At 42.7% G+C, this 20,454-nt stretch overlaps 1 long non-coding RNA gene across 1 annotated transcript; it reads right to left on the bottom strand.

The window, feature by feature from the left end:
- Positions 1 to 891: 891 nt before the first annotated feature.
- On the bottom strand, positions 892 to 5,633 carry LOC144130232 (uncharacterized). The gene is made up of 3 exons (XR_013314020.1): positions 5,556 to 5,633; positions 2,338 to 2,454; positions 892 to 930 (listed from the first exon to the last, which is right to left on the bottom strand). It is a non-coding gene; the product is annotated as an uncharacterized LOC144130232 (long non-coding RNA).
- Positions 5,634 to 20,454: the final 14,821 nt, after the last annotated feature.

Raw genomic sequence — 20,454 nt, 5'->3', positions numbered from 1 at the left:
ATTCCTCTGATCTAAAGAAGAAGGGATCACACCGCGTGGTTCTCGCAGAATATAAAGCAGCGCAACGCCGTCTTGCAGTGTTCTAAGGAACCCCCGTAAAGTTTAGAAATAAAAAAATTTAGGCCCCTAGGCTTTCATTCTGCACAACAAAAAATGTCATTAAACGTGCAAGAAAAATTTTTGCCTTGATACTTCGAACACTGCACATAACTAATTATTTTTGGCGCACCATTGAGGGACATTTAAACAATTATGCTTCAATAAAATAGTCGCGCCAGTAATAAACCTCAAAGTTTATGATCATATCACCGTCAGCCTTTCCCGATTTCTTAGTCACACGTCCCTGTAGAGCGTCATGAAACTTTCGTGCCATATTTTTTTCTCGCTTACACTTGCTTTATCCTGCTACGAAACATTTTCGTGACCTAAGGGGCAGAATTACCTAGGGGATCTATTATGTCCCAGTGTTTCTGAAACCAAAGTACTGACCACAGACGACAGAACTACAAAGCAAATCGTTATTGTCGTGGTATGTTTTTTCTTGTAGCAATCGTGTTTTAAGAAAATTCCGAACGCACTACGAACAAGCTCGAACCGACAACTTTGATAAACATTAATTTTACTGTTTTGCTGTAAACTACAGATCATTCAACTGTCCAAAACTAATACCACTTATGTTCCATTCTCTCCAAAGGTGACAAAGTTTGTAACCTGCCCTCAATCTATATGCATCTCCCTGTGCGGATGAATCGCGTCAATACTTACGGAAATTCACACTTCAGGAAGTGAAATGATACGGCGTAGAATTATTAATTATTTCTTCAAAATACTTACCCTGCATGGCGAACCCAGTGGGTAATAGTTGAACTGCTTTTCGCCGCTTTCATTGGTACATGTGTAGGCACAGCCTACTTGGTCACCCTTGGTCGTCTGAAGTCATCGACAGAAATCAGAAATCGAATTCAAGGCGTAAATTTTTATCAGGAGAATCAGTACTGCTAGTATGGACAGAAAATCAATTTAAAGTGAATGAGAAAAGAGTGTATTCCTTCGAAATGTTAAATCTAATGTTTTCTGATGCCTTTGTGTTCAGTTTGGCGTTATACCATATGCATTAAATGTAAAAGTTGTCGCTGCTGTTTGGATGCCTAAACCCGCTTACTTTTACGTTTTGTGATGTAAGCATCGCATACGCATCGTACTCCAATATACGGCCTGAATTCTTCAATTTACGATATCAAAGATTAGAACTTTGTCACAGCTCATAATTTTTGAGGCATAGTTTGTGGGATTCCTGCAGATTATGGCGGTCGTTTCTCGGTTCACTATTGCGGCATGTTGCTTTCTAAACCAGCGGCATAAAAATATTTTTGACATTTTGGCCTGCGTGCGTTTTTGCTGTGCATTTTTTGAATTTTTGAATAAGCTCGTTCATATAAGAATATTCCGATTACGTCTTTCTTGCTTTCATGATTCTTTTGTTATCAGTTTGCTCAGTGTTGGAATGCGTTGTCCTTTTTTTGTTGGTTTCTTTGTTCGTTATTTCCACAGTGTAATCTGCATGAAGATGTATGTTTTTCAACTGTTTCTCCCCTAAAAACTACCCTCAACAGGCGCTGAAGGTACCTGAATAAATAAATAAACAAATTGGAGCTGTTGAGAGCACTACTAGCATCCTGAAAGTGCCGCCACAATGCCAGTACTTATGACGGCCCTGGCACGACTAATCTTCCAGCGACGCTTCATTCAGCCGCTATGTTGCTGTCTTAGATAATCCGGCCGTAATGATTGCATTTTACACATAGTAAATTTTCTGCTTGAAGGGTCATTCTGATACTGAACCCAATTGAACTGGAAGCGAAGGTGGTTTTGGATTGGCGGCGTCAGTTGCCTGCCAATCTTACAGCGATGCTAATCGCCTCATTTGCAGCCACTCACAAAGAACACTGAAAGCCATATTTACTCTTTCCAAATTCAAAATTAACAAACAAGACAAGACCTCTTTTCACAACATTGGCAAGCACTCTGAGGCTTACCCCTCTTTTGTTCAATCTGTGATCACCATGCGTACTGTGCACCCACTCTGACGGCTCAGACATGGGTTCGATCCCGGCCGCGGCACTCGAATTTAGATGAAGATCCAATTCTAGAGCCCCGCGTGCTATGCGATGTAAGTGCACGTTGAAAAACCTCAGGTGGTCGAAATTTTCGTAGCTCTTCACTATGCCATCCGCCCAAGCCTGTGTCGCTTTGAGACGTTAACCACCATAAACCTTAAACCATCGTCTCTCTTATAAAATTTCTTACGTACACAAAATAAAATGATTATTTCCTTACCTTTCTTTCCTGCTCATTGTCTAGGCATCCCCTCTTGATTTCAGTGTATACACACTTCCCATCCTTGCATTTCCCTCCTTTTTCGTCCAGCTCACCATTGTAACCTTCTGTGAGCGTCTAGTGGAAGAAAAATAAAACATAAAGTCACTTTGTAGCAATGCGTTTAGGTCGGCTTGGTATCCAGCATGCAATTTCATTGAATGCCTCCTTAACAAAGGACAAAGGACAAAGCATATATCTTAGTATCAACAGTGACATGAATTCTGCATACACTTTGGAAATTTTCAGAGTCTTGTGACAAAGAATTAAAGAGCAGCAGCTGGTGAGAATACTTGCAGGCGTGGTGGTCTGCCTAACCCTGACAAAGAAGACCTCTACGGAGATGTCATGATATAGTAATGAAGATGAAGCGAAAGTGCGAAATTTTACTGCAAAAAGTAAAGCCCTGCCCATCGAAGCCCAGTTTTGTATGCCTGTGTACTAGCTGCCCACCATGTAGACACGCTTAAGATTTAACGCTTAGTAGGAGCCGATAATTCTTGTGACGATATCATCAGACCAATTTATTACCAAACCGCAAATATTGTTTAGAATAGTGGTTACTGACAACGCAGGAACTCCGTTAAACTCCGTTGACAACGCAGGAACTCTGTCTGATGCACCTCCAGAGAAATACCACGTCGGTACGAAGGTGCTTCGCGAACTCGTCTTGCCGCGTTTACCGTCGCACGTAAAAGTCACATTGAGTACGTCGTCAAACTAGTAGCTCCACGCATATTTTTGTTCAAAAGTAGTAATATCGACAACAGATTTCAGTTGGTGTCCTTTTTCCAGCGCCGTTCCGATATCATGTGCCTCAGTGCGACATCCATTGCAAGCCAGTTGCAAGCCACGCCTTTTTTTGATAGAGAACAATATAGCCTTAGCATGCATAACCATAGATCCTCGCTGGGCCCCGCTTATCCTAGGGCACCAATTGCGGCTCCAGGGCCCGCTATTATTGCTCCCACTTGGCCGGAAAGTATAATGACCTGCGCTAGATACGATCAGGATCGCAACCCTGTATGCTGTATCGTCTCTTAGGCGCGACCGATCCAGCGATAAATTTGAACCCATCATAGAAGCGGGCGTTCTAATTCCTGATTCGAACCAATCGTGAGGCACCACAGCAATCGTCATCATGACGTTCACAACTTACGGTGTAATGAATTGCTGATGAAGCGTACTTTCTGCATTTCATAGATTCTACATCCAAATCAGACACGCTTTGTTTTCGTATAAGATTTAGATGTAGGAGGGGACCATGAATTAAGCACATTCGAGTTGATATTTTATCCGTAAGGAACAACCTCTACTGGAGAAGACAGTTCATTTATGCGTACTAGAGCGGGCGCGTATGTTTGAAGTTTGTCGTGGAGGTCAGTTAGAGCGACGTTATAAGACTCGTCGTGTATTTCGAGGCACCGTGCTTCTCTTGTTATGCATGGAAATATATGAAACAGTGTTTTCATCTAAAAATACTATATAGACACAATGCTACCTAAGCAGCGGCGAACGAAAGATGAGTGGTCCTCTCTAAATGTAACATAGTCGATTTTAAAGAAACACAAACGAAGCAGAGGCAGGAAAGAGTAAGGTGGTAGGATGAGGTAAGAGAGTTTGCGGGTATTTGATGGCAGCAGCTGAGGCAGGACAGGTTTAAATAAAAGTCAGTGGGAGAGGTCTTTTTTCTGCTGTTTATGTAGTGAGGTACTTTTTGATTATGACGGTGATGTTATCAAATGGGAATTTTTTTAACAGGTGCTGCCTAAATCTAGGAATTTTTGTTGGACTTTCATTTAACGTTTCATTGCGATTACTCAGAACACAAAATTAACAAGTTGTTTCTATCGATGCATTGTTTTTATGTAACCACCAAAGTGGCCGCTAATTGCAAACGGGACATTACTTAGAAGAGCTTCCAATGGGGCTAGTTGGTTTGTAATCTTCGACATTGTTATTGCGCTACTCAAGGTTTACACTACTCAAGGTTTGCACAGACGGGACGATGCCTGAATGAACGGTTCCGGGAGCATCGCAGGTTATGCGGCTTGACTCCCGCGTCGGGTAATCTGGCGGCGCAATGCTCCAAGTGCAAAAACTGCAAGCCATTGCTTGATGGCACCACTGCCATCCTGTGATCCCAAGATAAAATGCAAAGGGAGCTATACGAAGCATTTTGCATGACGTCTGAGACGGAAGCACTTGCGTAAGCGACCCGTCGGTAGCGCTGAAGAAGCGAGAGATAAACTTTTTAAGGAAGTGAAAAGACTGCGTCCTCTACGCATGCCTGTCAGCAGAAGATTAGACAACTCATCTTCATGAAGCTACTTGTTTTTTGTGTCTTTTCGTCTTAACTGTTCATATAAAACGGTTTTCCCGCCACGCAATAAAATCAGTTGATAGTTTGCGCCATGTCTGTATGCGTCGTTCTTTTCAGTGTAACCCTTAAGTAGCGCAATAACAATGTCGGACATTACTTAGAAATGACGAGTAGCTTAATGGAGGTTACACAGTGTGGTAGGAAGGCGGCTGCGGTCCTGTCAAACAACTGCTGTGCGGAGGCAAGCTCTGGAGCGCGAGCAAGTAATATGCCTATAGTTAAGAGTCACATGTAGAACACGCAAAGATAGTGTGTAAGTTTTTAAACGTTTTGTCTTGGGAAAGGGTCATTGTATGCATTATTCCGCAGATGGTCTTCCGGTCTCAGCGCATAAGACAGAAGACCGAGAAGAAACGATGGTTCCAGTATCTTTGAGTGGTCTCCCCTCCTCCCACAAACAAAAAATACTCATGATCAAAATTTAACTTCAGTAATAGGCAAAAAACCAACAAAATGACATCCTACTCGTTTCCTAATTCCTTGGAATAATTAAGAAGCGGTAAGTTTCTTCGCGCGTGTGCCTATTTTTCCGGCGGTGTCTACACTGTGATTAACGTCACGTGGCTAAGCGGGCGTATTCCTACTAAAACAATATAAGCACTTCAGAGCAGCCAGGTCAAGTTTTTTTTCTTCAGTACAGTCTAAAAAAGAGTGTTCAAGGCTAGATAGGAGAAGGAAAATATATTTCGCATCGCAGCTTGAAGAAGTGTCGGGTATTAAGCACTAGACAGAAAAAAAAACAACGGCGCTAAAAAAAAATCATTTCTAACGGCAGAAAGAACTCAAAGCTACGTACCAGGCAGTCAGTTCCGTCTTCATAATGTACAGCTTTTCCATCCACCTCACAAGTGCAGTTCCTAACAGTGTCATTAAACGTAATCTAAAATGCACGAAAAGAAGCAGTGAGAACGACTTTATGACCGCTTTGTAATCAATTTCAAATTGAAGGTGTAACAGCCGTAGGTGTTTTTAACAAAGCAGCAAAGACGGCCACAGAACTTGGTCTTTACCACCTATATCTCTTCTTTGTGTCAATGTTCACTGCACCTGCAAGCTATAAATTAAATAGGCCCTTTAAGAACTTCTTTAAACCAACAGTATTATTTAAACATTATTTTATTACGAATAAATATTTGGCACAGCAATTTTTCGCTTCAAGAATAACATCGACGATATAAAGAAAGAGAAAAATCTTACATGGGTCCTATGAGTTGGCGCTTTTAATTTAAAGTTATTGCGCTGATATTCCGCCTTTCACATTACTTTGTTCCGTTTTGAAGTGTACAGGGTTTCTCTTTGTACATTTATGATGATATCTTTATAATTAATTACCGTCATAATGTTATTTAGGTATGCAAACCTTGGACGGCAGAGAAGAGGCCTGATTTAGTGGTGATGGATATAAAAATGATTTCAGTCTACCCATTCAGCCCTACAATAAGTCAAATAGCAATACGTCTTTGCATTTTGTGATCTGTGAAAATAATGGTACAGTTAGTACAAAATAAAGTAAGGACATTAAGAGCGTTAAACCTTTATGTGTGATCCTTTCAAAGTAGCCCCTCTAATACTGCAAAAACCGCTTGTCCTCTCTTATGATGCCGTACAGCATTAATACCTTTCACATTTTTATACTCACAAACAGGAAAATGACGTCAGCGTTCAATTCCAGCATAATGTCCCATGCAAATCTTTAGGGCCTGGTAAAAGTATTGTTAGTTTATTTTCTTCTCTCGAGTTCATGAAGTTTCGTTTTCGAGTATTGGCTGAAGACTATCGCCTAAATTTAGAGAGCTTTAGCATCGCCATATCGTAAGCCCGGTAACTACGGCAACTGCTACCGTACAGCAATAGTGGCTAGGCTAGCCTAGCAGCGCTGTCAACGGCAACGCGTTACCATATTTCGGGCACGGCTTTCCGGCTATGCCTTTTTAACGTCTCGTCACGTGAAACGTAAAAAAGTTCATTATTGCTCTGGATCATTTGTTTTGATGGTGGTTGCTGGCCCATAATTGTGTAAGCGTTGAGAGAGCAGAAACAATGACACAGTCACTATAAAACTGTTTCTTGTGCGCTATGCGAATTCAGGCGTCAGCCACAATTTGTCGCTTCAGAAAGAAACACGGGCCTCCCACAAATTACCCCAATTCACGCCCTCCAGACCGAGGCTCAAATAAACACCCTTTACAAACTGATCCAGCAGCGTCGCCACTCAAGGTGCATAAAATGCGGCAATACCCCTGAAGCCGCAGCTCTCGTCAAATATATGAAAGACGACTCTGCGTTGCCTATCATTTCCTGCCTGTCACGACCACCGTGGCTTTACCCGCAAGTTACAGACAGTCGGCCTATGACTCGCATACACTAACGATCCGTTGGCCTCCTTAGTGCGGAGGAGTCTAGCGTGGAGGAGACGGATTGCGTCTTCTTTACGATTTAAACCTCGCTACGGACACATGTGCCGTATGTCCACGCTATTGCAAGTGCGGATCAAGTGACCACGACTATCGCTTCCCCTGAATTATTACCACAAATTGCAACACGCTCATACGCTTGCTACCCTGCCTGGCAGGCGAGCTAGATAGAGCTGTCGGCCATTCAGGACGCATTAAGCATCTTCCGTATACTCTTGCCACCTAGAAGCCACCCTGACATCCTCACACACTCCACAGTCGTCATCCGTATTTGGCAGCGCGTTCTGAACATCGACTTATTGGCAAATCTAATTCAGAATATCATTCAAAATTCTACTTCACAGTTTGTGTACGATGCATTCGTCGAGATGCCCACCCAACACAAGCTTTGGTGAATCGTGCAAGTCACGAATTAGCTCCTCCACGTCCTCTTCAAGCGGCGCCAACCTCTCCGGCAACAATACTCCTTCAGGAAAAAGAAAACCTTCGGCGCAACACGTGAGTACTTCTCCCACCGTGTGGCACCGACCTTCGTGGCGGCCATGCGCGCTGGGAAGAGGTCTTGTTTCCAACGTTACGCGTCCGTGTCGCCCTCACCCCAGCGGTAACCTGTTCGCGACTTCTGTGTGCGAGGCAGTTACTAAATACTTGATTCGGGCCTGCCCTCCTTTTGTGCTCTCCGGCAGAAACGCCTTCCTGTGGTGCGAAGTGCCCCCATGCCGTCCACTGGATATAGAAGAATAGATTTTTGGGCCGCACCACCAGACGTTACAGCACTATCTTTGAGAGTCCTGTGCGTACATATATCTGTAAATGATACTTTATACCAGGAGGCATATTTTTGAAATACAAAAAAGAAAGAAAATAGGATGCTACAAATTCAAGTTCACAATAATTTACCAGGGGAAGGTGAGTTGTAAGTGCTATCTCATTCTGCACAATCGTTAAGAAAACCCTAAGTAGAAAATTTCATAATCCTTTACATTGCGACACTTTGTTACCGATATTCATTCTCGCACGTTTGCACAGTTCGTGATGAAAAACGGAGGCAGCTTTCTCTGAAAACGCCGTAAATGATCCGATACGAACGCGAGATAAAAACACCCTCGAGCTAACCGGAAGAAAGCTGGAGCCTACAGTCTTCCCTGTCGCCTTCAACAAGTTATGATAAGGAAGTCGCTCCCCAACTCATTTTGCAGGCTCAATACAAAGCTCGTAATGGCAGTTGACTACAAATACAATGTTGGGCTTACATTCTGCTGGCCTCCCTGAAAGAAAGCAAACAGGCATGATTAAAATTCAGAAGAGGTGAAATAATATTACACTCTACATACACGAACAAATGCAGACTAAATGTATAGATTCCAAAGACGTTACCAGTGCTTCGGACAGCGGCCAATTTTACATTTTTTTCCACACAGGGTGCATGGTGAGGAACTAACCACTCATTTTGTCTTGAAAAGTAAAGACATAGACATTGCTAACTTTAACTCTGCGGTCCTGATGATCTGTGCATTGCAGCAATAGTGATATCGCCCACAGTGTGATCAACGTAAGTGCGGACATGAGCGTACGAGCCTACGATGAGAGATGGGGTGGCTACGTTCTGATATTGTCAGCCCTGGACAATGTTCCAATCAGTTTCAAATATTATTGACTTGAGGTATTAAAAGTTCAGTCTTGGTTCTGTTTCGAGCCGCTCAAAATATTGAGTACTAAGGATTCGTGTTTTTGCCCCTTCCAAAGACTCCCATTTTTTGTTTTATGCATACTTTTCGAACATGTGTCTGGAAGGCAGAGAAATGCTGCGGCCTCTGAGCGTACAGAACACCATTTAGAAATTATAACTTGCGTAAAAACTTTGTAGAGCGATTCTACTCTCAGTTGGTGTGAAAAAAGCTACTTTTTATTTTAACGTGCCGCAGCCGTTAGGCTCGTACGGATGGAATTAAGACCATTCAACTTTGCCATTCAAAGATAATTTCCCTGAAAATTTACTTTCTTGCGACCGCGGCGGCCCCGTTTTGATGAAGGCGAAACGCAAAATGCGCCCGTGTGCGCTGCGATGTCAGCGTGCGTTAAAGACCCCCAGGTGTTCGAAATTATTCCGCAAACCTCCACTACCGCACCTCTTTCTCACTTTCTTCTTTCACTCCCACCTTCCTCCCCTCTCTTACAGCGGGGTTCCGGTGTCCACCGACATATGTGAGACAATTCCTGCGCAAACTATTTTACTCAAACACTAATTTTCATTTCATTTTTTCCTGCACACTTCAATTTGCACTTATTGCAACGTACTTTCATACAACAGCCGATCAATAACAAAACTGTCATTTAGTAATGGGCTCTTAGCGTCTGCGCAGTGTGCTTGCGAGGTTTATGAACCTGAAGTTCGAAGCACTACTAGGCCAGGCCGGCTACATTACTCTTCCTGAGAATAAGAGAAATACACACAAGACTCCTCCGAAAACAACATGCAGACTTTTCAGCCAAATACCGGTTGCTGTCGTTGATTTCATATGGCGTTTTGCTACTGCTGTCTAATTCACTGTTTGGATACCTACTACAGTGGCTAAACTCGTCTAAATCATAGGCACAAATTCCTGTGTACTAATGGCGTATTCCAATCGGCCCTCGGGAGGATGTTTTCTTGCAACGCAAACCGAACAGCGTGCTTTGATGGCCGATTTGGACTCTGATCCCGAGTTGCTATGGCATGTGCGCACATCGCGACGGAGACTGCACTCGCTCACGAATTCAAAGCGCCCTCGAAGACGTTTACTTAGTGTAAATGGATTCAGAACCCTCTAACATGTCGTACAACAGCGCAGGCGCTGCCAGCAGAAGTACTAAAACCAGACAGTGCTGAACTAGATTACATTGCACAACCCCGTCATAAAGGCACCTATGAACAGATCGGCCGGAAAATTGATGAATGTCATGATGGCCAGAGCTTTCTCGTTTTACTCCGCCCTGCACTTGCTTCTCCAAAGCATTGAGAGCACGTCTCAACGATTCGGTTGAGTTTATGGGCACGTATTATAAACTCTACTCCTCCAGGCAGTACATCACTCCAATTCTGTGATGGTTCAGCGCAACTGTTCATCACCCGAGATCTCGACTTCGTATCATAAAGTCGAACAACGAAAATCAGCGCGTGAATAACTGCACGCCTAAAAGGCGGCCTTCTACACGGCCGTCTTCTGTTACGACTTTCTTCACAAGCCTGGACATAGAGTCCCTGCAACGAATAACTCGAATCCCATATACTTAGTCGGACTGAGATATCAGAGGCCCATGCAAAAGAATTTCTTCCCTAGTCAATTGGACGTGTAAAAAAATGTAAAAAAGTTAAATCATTGCTAGGATGAAAAATTCTCATGGACTTCAGGATTTCATTCACGCACTGAGGTCAACTTTCAGTGGTGTTTAAAAGTCTTTTAGATTACAAAACGAAATTTCCAAAATTGCGTGCTCTTGTCTCCAAAGTGTAAATCTGGAATTTTGGTGTGATCTTGACCAATACTATCTTAGACTAAAGAACTTTGCCGTTCTGCACTGCGGCGCATTGATGGTAAATTTCACTAACGAAGAATGCCTTGAAGGAAAATTGTGTTCAGCGAAATTGACTTGAATGCTTTTCTATCGCACCACAATGACAGCGAAATAGCGGCCATGATCCGGGGCTCTGTCGCGAAGAGCCTGCCGGACGGCACTCGCGGTCATGAGCACTCGTGACTGTTTCCGTTGTTCTCGCACTCCGCCCCGTGGTTAGGTGGTTAGAGGGTGCAAGAAACCTATAGAGTCCAGTAATATGCCGCTAGAGAGCATTTGTGATGGCTCCTGCACTCATAGGTACGTGTTTGTATGGCCATAAAAAAGTAAATATTCTTGCTAAGCTTTCAAAATCGCTGGAAGAATTTCGGATGTGTAGCGGCATGCGTCAGAGTTTTCCAACTTCCAAACTAAAAGCGTTTTTCCACATTTTCAGGATTCTGTAAGCGACACTTATTATGTGGTCTACGCCTCCTGACTCCAAGTCACCGTCCGAAAAAGAAAACATGCAAGAAGATGGAGATATATTGAAGGAAATGAAATTAGTATCCTTGTGCTTGCACTCGTCCTGGATGAAGTGCGTTTTTAATGATTCACTCACTTTTCTTTCTGAAGATGAAGCACCAGAAATCTAAGGCGCACTATTTTGTTTCAGGCATCGTTGCGGGGTAAGGAGTCGCACTTAGACTTGAACGTACTCCATGTTTTCACGTTTTCATCTAATCACGCCAAACTCTCCCCTATAGGGCGGCCCAAACTGAAGTAATATTCTTCGTTCATCTGGCGATTAATTTGCTCCTTCTAATACTGCCACTAATCTCCCTGTTCGCTTTCGCAGACCGCTCATTTCTCCTAGAGCTGCGCGTAAATCTAACATCGATCGCTGTTCTACCGATTTGAAACTATGTGCCTATGTTTACGCAAGAGCGATTGTCAGCGTTTGTGTACCTATAAGATACGCACATAAATTCACCTTGTTGAAAAACTTCTTGTTCTTCAGAAGCAATGCTGTCTTAAATTTCTCTTTAGTGTGTTAGGCTAGCCATTGGGAGCTTACTTACGTCTGCCTTAAGTACCAATTGTTTTGGCTCAGGGCACTTTGAACGCAGCCCAGCAGATGACGTTTCACCGGTTTCCCCAGCCTCGGCAATACCTACGCAGGGGAAACGAAACAAGAGTTTTGATCAAGAGAAACAGTTATTTTCGCAGTTTCTATCCAAACGGTGCCGTCATGAAGCTTTCCTTGACAGCTATCCGACACGTATTTATCGATTTTGGACAAAATATTGAGCTAGATATCGCCCAAACTCACTCAGAACCAGAATACTTAATGAGACGATCACACCTCTGATTTGACATTTTTTATTTCTATTATGTTTGGTTTTCTTATAATGAGTTCGATTTTCACTTACAGGCGCTGATATGCATGTACCTTTATTAACATTTGTTGCAATAGGCATCGACTTGAAAGAGGACAGCACAAACATTACCATTATTGGTCTTATTATCTAATTATAATCTGACTGCACTTGTATCGATATGCATTCTCACATAAAAGACAATATCTGGTCTCTATTTGTAATGTGTTTCGTTTATCGCCTGGAGTTAACCTGAGATATAAGATCACTCGCCGATAGGCTCTGACAAAAAAAAAAAACCTCGTGAAAAAATAATATTGTGCTCCTAACAATAAAGTAAAGCGGCCATCCTAATTTCAATAACCGCGGGATACCAATTCCTCATAATAACAATATCGGAGAGGCGGAGTACTTTCGCAAACAGTATTTTGGCAACGTCATGCAGTGTTCGATACACCACTAATCAAATTCGAGTTTTGCTTGGTGCTGCTATATAAACTATATTAAGTAAAGTGCGGAATCGAATTTTCTGCAAGGTCGTTACGAGCAAAAGAACACTTTGTAGTGCTATTTACTGCTTCCAATTAAGATGATTCAATGGGATTAAATAGTAACATAAAATAAGTATGTTTGAAAGTCCCCTAATCTGAAAGCAAGTCTTCAACACACGAGCTGTGGCCAAGTAACGTAAGGTATCAACAGAAGAATACTACTTAAATTGCACAAATTCACAGACTGTCCATGAATAACACACACTTCGACGTCTGTCCTACGTTTCGATGCGATAAATTTGTAACAGTTCATAATACCCCGAAGAACAGAAAGCTGCGTCCTTTGCTCATTATCCCTATTAAACGGCAAGAAAAAGACGAGGATGGAATAAGTTCAACAACACCAACACTGGGGGTTCCGCGTGCGTCGAAAAATCATTGTTGTCACAGTTTTGCAGCGAATTGCCTTTCTTGATATGACATTCTCTGAGGATTAAGATGGCATTCAGTGTATTTTTGTGTATGTGTTTCAGTTTGCGGGAAATAATCTAAATCTCGTCTCTGGTAATAAATATTCAGTTGAATGTCAGCGCTGGTGTGGTTGTCCTTGTTTCATCGACGTCTTTTTTTTTGCTCTTCAAAAAAGACAATTCAGAAAACAAGCAAACATGCATGGTCACCAGAATATGACATCACGCTCAGCTACCTAATCTGTTTCAGTCGATGCGCAATATTTTTCGCCGAACGTCACCGCACGTTGCCAATGGCGACGTTACAACGATACCTGTATCAGACCAGCCTCCGCAGTAAATGCCGGTCTCATTCACTCACTTCACCGATCCTGAAAAATTGTGTGCTCATGTGCACACCATCGTGGTTTCTTCCCGTGAAGGGCGGAATTGGGAGCTCTCAATGAGCAAGTAATCCGGTGAGTGTGTTTAGGCGATACGGAGTGGCTCGGAACATTTCATACGGGGAATGCAAGCTTTCCGGTGGTGAGGGGGACGATCAGCAATTGAGCAGAGCGTGGTGCTAATATCTCAGCATTTTCGAAGCAGACCGCAGAGTATGCGGCGATGTCAGTAATTCTTAACCAAGACATTATAACTTTCTTCTACGCTAAAGAAAACATTTCGCTATCGCATCACTCTTGGTTCAACCAACACCAAAATATTTTTCCCAAAGTGTCCGTAATTGCTCAAAGCCTGAGGTGCTTCATTGAATGTTACCGCACCAGTAAACAGAATACTAGGTTGTTTATTGAGAGTGGCGCCGATTTTCATCGATAGAGAGCGTAGATATGTGCCCTGTAGAAATTATCATAAGGCTAAAAGATATACTGGAGGCGCGCTTTCGGTAGGCTGACAGTGGTCTAAGATTTTGAAAACACGGAGGAAACGTTTGCCGGTGGCCTTGCTACAGCCGAAAAATGCCATGTGTTGAGAAGCATTTTTCACATTGCGTGAAGACTTAAAGTTCTGCTGGAATGGTGCTGTGCTCGATGTAGTTAGTCTACTTTGCACTGCCACGGCACGGGCTGTGCCTCTGCACAGGGATTGTTTAGAGGCTAGTTATATTCTGCGTACCTTTTTTGTTCCCATTTATACGGTGTGAATGCCTTTATAAAAGCCAGCCTGGTTAAGAGATCCATAAGTTTGCTGTAATTTTAGTACCGATCACCTCAGTAAATACCTTGTAGACAAAGAATTCCTAGCTGATTGATTTGTGTGTTTTCAAGTACTTGACATTTCCTTTCTTGTGGACTCAGACAATGTTAGTGTCCATCAAATATTCCCAATACCTGGAGGTCATAAGGTACAGCATATTGACGGTGGCAAGTTTTTCTAGTAAATTTTTCCTACGTTTCTTAAGCAAATTTGAAATAATCGGATCGTCACCTGCAGCCTTTTTCCTTTCATGGCTCGCAGTGCTTTCCTTACTTGTGGCAGGTACAAGTGCTCACCCCAACTAGCATCATTACTCGCATCCAGAAAGTTTTGGGATACATTTGCGTAAGCCTGTAAAACTGCACTTTGTGCCTCTTATTAGGCTTCAAGACGAGAATTGCTAGCCTCTTGTTAATGCAAAATTTCTCAGCTTTCATCCGATGCCTTCACTGATCACGAACACACTTAGCTCTCATCGTTTCGCTAAACCGCGATAAATAGCACGTGTAGCCATTAGGCACTGTATAACTTCAAATGTCTGCCTAGCCTTATTAGACTTTGTGACATCCAAGTTATTGCCCGACAGTCCTTCTAACAATAATGCTAGGCATGTCTAGTTGGGTAAGGTTCTACAGTGTAGTGCTGCAACAAACAGTTTGAAATAGAGGCTTGTCCGCGCGCAAGAATTATTAGCGACCTCAGTGACGTAACATGCCTGAACATGAGCTTGGTCATTTGCTCCTGGCTGACGGCCGGGGTTTAAATGGTAAGACACTGCGTTGGTAGCTCTCAAATCCCGCATTTTTTAAAATTTAGGGAATTCTTCACCACGGGGATTCATGCCACGGTCCTCTTCATTGCAGAATGGATGCTCTACCCCCCAACATCGATGCGATCTTCTACACAGGCTCTCCAAAATCTACATCGCTCCTCCGGCCGAGAAATTTATATTGTTTTGCTCTATTATGAATGGTACGTTGTGCCTCTGGGGCCACAAGTTGGGCATGAATAAGTGCGATGATGTAATTTACTTTTATTGCCTGTTGCACACGGGTTGTTTACCGACACATACATTGCGCGTTGTTCGCAACACAGAAGAGATCGTCGCTGCTGAAGACGCAAGTTACCGTATAATGAAATTCGCTAATGGACAGCATATGCCTACTGAACAGTATAAGTCGACTACCTTATCAATGCATTGATGCACATGAAAGATGCTGCTCAACAGTGAAGTGCATATGCAGCGGGGCCTATATGTCGCCTTTATTAAGTCTGTGGCTTGTATTATTACGACTGCATCCACCCCTTTTGGAGAGGTAGTTTCAATATGAAATATTGCGTTCCAAAACACGCGTCACTTTAAAGAGAGTCTGCTCAATTTATTGAGGTAGTGCCAAATTTTCGTTATGGCTTCAATAAAGTTTCGTGAATATGGCGCATTGCACAAACGACCAACAATACATGAAATTGGTTATAGGAAACAGCTTAAGTATTAACACAAACTGCAAATCCGCTACTATTTTATTGTGCCATAATTATCTGTTATTGTGTATCGCGGCTAATGGAGAGGGTCACCTCTAACCTTACTTTCTGGAAACCGTCCGCAATACACTGAGCCGGATTGTGTACGCTAATTCGATGTTAATATCAAAGGCCTATGGAGTCAAGCTAGAAGGTGGAAAACAGAAAAAGAGCACAGTCCTGAGAGGAGGGGGTATAACACGGTGAGCCTGGCTTGCCAATTGAACCACGAAAGGTGCGCTGGAAGGACGTATGTGTTATGAACTGCGTATGTGCCAATGATCAGTGTACATTTTAGCGTTCCAACAGGTATGTACGTCAAACAGACGTCATACCTTTAAATGGAAGGCGCTATCTAGATTATATAGGCAAGGGAAGAGGCGGAGGAGTACGCTTCATGGACTCAGTGGTGTGGATATGACATACTAGTGACGTCACAGCAGTGGAATCACGAGCTGCGTTAATCATCATATATAATATGGGTGCGTGAGTTAGCAATCGTGTGCCAAGATTTCGCTTTGTTTAGGGATTTATAAAGAGATTAAGAAGGAAATTTATTTCTCAGTCCACAATAAAAGCGCGAATGTGAGGCGGTTAAAAAGCATCGTTTTTTTTTTCTTTACGAAGCGACTCACCCACTGCCAGAAGGGCCCAAAGAATCACAGCTGACTTCAGGGCAACCATCTTGCGTACCTCCTGAAAGTATAAAAGTGTCGTGCATGCAGCAAATACCAAAAGAAATCGAACTGAATTTTGTATTTTTGCGTTCGTTCTCTTTTTCGCTGGATGAAAATTTGCTAGGTAAGCAACGATCTGTTTTGTCGCGTGGACAACAACAGGTGAAAAATAATAAACCAACTGATAGGTGCGCTTGCACAACTGAACATGTTTTCTAACCCGTCGTGTCGTGTGCTCGTTAAGTCAGTTGATTCTGAAATGATTATCCGAACAAAATAATTTGATGGACGATCTTTGAATGTGAAGCGACAAACCTTCTTTTAAAAAACTGGCTTTACAGTTTGCTATACTTATATTGTGTCTTTGAAATTGATATGGGAGCTTTTTGCCCGTTTGGCAATTCACTTTCGTTGCAGTCCCCGAAAGTCAAAAGCAGAAGTTTCTTTTCTATTTCCGTTATTCGAGAAGTGTTCTATGTACAAAATGTTGAGAAAGGAAGAAAGAAGTGAAAAGGAAGGGGTTAAAACCAGTTTTACTCATATAGCAGTAAAGCCCTCTGGTAGAGCGAGTGTTCAAATTCTACTGAAGAAGCTTGTTATCACATGAAGCCCTGGCTGGGCACGTCCACAACTGTCGCACATCACTGAGGTCCCGTGAAGCTCCAGAGTGAGGGCACTGCTCATTCGGTTGTCACACCAGCAAAAACATACAAAAAGGGTCAGAGCACAACCAGCACAAAATCAGTCCCCGAATCTTTCGCCTCCCGAATAAGACTGAGAAATAGGGTGCGCACAACACGGAATCAGAGAATGCGTTCGCTGGCAAAGAACCTGTGATTCGCATTTATGAGACATCAACGGATCAGGGTGAAGAGGGAAGGTGACCGGTTGTGTGAAGAAATGTCGTAGCACCGACGTATATATTATCTGGTTCGTGAGCATGGCCGCGAATTAAGTCTATGCTCCCAGAACAATGGCACTGTGTGTATAATTGATGAATGGACTGTGTAATTTGGAACCTGAGGGCGATGAGGGAGTCGCTGCAAGAATTTAGTGACATTAAATGTAGAACCAGAGGAAGTAAAACAATGACACTGTAAATCGCTTCAGTTTCTAGTGGTATTCATGGTATTCGCTGTATATATCAAAGCAGAGCTAGATGAGGATAGGAGGGTAAGTAGACAGAGGCATCTTCGCAGAGTGATGTGTTTGATGCATCGGTAGATCTTGAGGCACTGGTGCGTCTGATACTGGCTGCGAAACAAAGGAACAAAAAAAAAAAACGATTGCCAGTGAGCTGATAGTACGGTCATGGAGGAAGTGTCCTTAAACGATGAATTTCAAGAGATAGTTTGCGACTCTGCTGCATGCTGGTAAGTGACTTCAGTTAGTGTATTAAGCTGAGCGCAATCCTAAAACAATAGTATGTGCTTAAAAAGTGCTCACTATTGATAGCTCCAAAAGAGCCTATCTGTATGCGGATGAGGTGGTTAAAATTGCTCCAGGTTTACTATTGGTGACTGCAGGATGCTGTCAACAAGCTGGTATGCCGCGTGAGTGCATAACTATGCCGCGAATGAGACCGAGCGTAGCGTGAGGTAATTTACAGGTGGCTGTCGGCCACGGAGTGCCAGTAGCGGATATTTGAAACTGAAGGCATAGAATACGAGCTGTTTACAACGAAGGAATCGGGAAATTAACAACTGTAAACTTAAAAAGGGGGAGCTTTCCATAAGCAAAAAGCTGTCCACAGGAGCTCAGTCGGTGCTGTTGAAGCTGAAAGGGATCACTCTGCGGGAGTCACGGGCACAGAAACTTTAAGCCGCGCGACAGGCACCAGCGAGGGAGAGCACGCTATATGACACGCCAAAGTCTTAGCATAAAAAGGCACTGCAGGTAGGGGTAACACTCATTTAGTGAACTGCTCGTCAATATCTCTGTCCATGCTCGGAATACATTTGCTAAGTAACGATTGTTGAAAATAAAATTGCCTGGCTTTCCCTCTACCCATCAGCTGATAAGTTCTTATCCTTGCATTTATTTCACCAGAAAATAAAACCTGAATTCACGATCGGAAGTTTTCTTTCTCCATTACCACCGCATAAAATGCGCTTAATGTCACGGATAATAATGATAAAACAAACAAAAATGGTTTATTGAAATTCATAATGAAAAGATTGCTGATGATTTGTCCCTTGTCGTCGGATCACTTGGTAATTTTTTTTTCTTTTTCGACCAGCTTACAGCTGCCTATAGTCCTGAATTTCACCTTTGTAGGATAAGTTGTACCTGAGCACTGTTGAACAACTGGCGATATTTGAGGGGGGTTCTTTTCGCAAGAGGTGCAATTAGTCTGCCATGAAGCCGAATCATGTTCATCGCCATCACCATATAGATAGCACGAGAACATGTAAACTTCTGCCGGTGTGGCTCAGCTTAAGTTCAGCGTTCAGCTGCGAACCCCAAGGTTGCTGTGTCAATCCCAATCTCGGTGGACGTTTTTAAACGGATGCGCATTACAAAAACAACCCAGTGATGTGCCTTTTGACCGCGCGCTAAAGTATCGCAGGAAGTGTGATTTATCTGGGAACTCTTTTCTACGCGGTATTCATGGCCTATTGTGTCTTCTGGGCGTTAAACCGCGTATGTTAAGTTTTACAGCTTGCAAACTCATTATGCGTGGAAGCATGTTGTTTTGTCAAGAAAACAAGCTTGCATATAACCAAGCGCTAAGGTAGAGGCGATAACTGGTGGAACGAAAATCAAGAAACGGCAAGCGGTTTGGATTCAGGACTTTCCACTGTGAGCTCAAAATACCTCTTAAGCAGTTTTATGACTTTGCACAATTCGTTCTTCAAATCTGCGCTCTGACATCTACTACTTATAATGCATTAACACAGGACCCTGCCGCTTGCTCTCGTTGTACATTGCAAAAATGTATCCAAATGTAGGAAAGAATTTAGCACATTTTTTTAGAAATGCATAAGATGAGTGCTTTCATAATGGTGCTGGTTTGGAAGGGTTCATAAGAAACTTTATATTAATGCCAAAGAAATCGCGATTGTGGTGGTAGTTGAAAACTTCCACATAAAAAAACGCAAGAAAAGTAGGCACAAAGCGCGGAGGTAAATTTGGGAGATTGTCTTCAGGCTTCCGTGGCATAACAAGGATATTGCTCGAAAGTAAAAGCCAGATGACTGGAAGAACCGTGATGTGAAACACTTTTCCGAAATGACATGCTTATGCTTACATTTGATCTTAAAACACACCGCAGCGTAAGTGTACCTCAGCAAGAATTGTTTTATTCTGTTTTATGTCAGGCAAGTAATTAATATGATATTTTCTCTTCGTACTTCTAGTACCCTTTCTTTTCCCTTGAGATCTCTGGAACACAAACGCTAGGCGCCTCTCCACTTGATTCACTCAGGAAAACGTTATTTTGAACTACTGGCATTGTTTTTACATATTTCGTAAACAATTCACTTAGGCAATTAAGTAGCACTCGTGAATGGTAAAGCTGAAATTGGGACGAGTTGGTACGCATTCATATATTTCATTTCATTTCATTTATTGATCCCTTAAAGGCCCGAAGGCATTACATAATGGGGGGCATATTGGTTTCCAACGGCGATGATGGGAACATGCATAACAATAAAAAGAACAAACATACAAACAAACATAAAAAGGGTTGTAGTCATATCAGGGTTTTCCAGCAAGTGATACATCATTTAACAAAGATATGTCAAGCAATACTCGCTACAAAAGAGCGCAGAAGTGATCAAGATTTATGTGAGGTGAATTTTTATTTTCTCGCGGAATGTTTTGTGATCAGTGCATGCAGCGATGTCGTTAGGCAGTGAATTCCATAGTGCTATTGCGTTGGGGAAAAATGAGTTGTTGTAAGCTGACGTGTGGCCACTGATGCGTGCTATCGGGTTACCGTGACTAAGCCGGGAGGATGTTCGTAGTGGGGCGGTTAATAGAGCGTGCCGTGATCTTGTGTTATGATAAA

The sequence above is a fragment of the Amblyomma americanum genome, chromosome 4, assembly GCF_052857255.1.
Source record: "Amblyomma americanum isolate KBUSLIRL-KWMA chromosome 4, ASM5285725v1, whole genome shotgun sequence".
Lineage (NCBI taxonomy): Eukaryota > Metazoa > Arthropoda > Arachnida > Ixodida > Ixodidae > Amblyomma > Amblyomma americanum.
The sequence above is the reverse complement of the archived record's forward strand: the minus strand, read 5'-3'. Positions and strand labels throughout refer to the sequence as shown.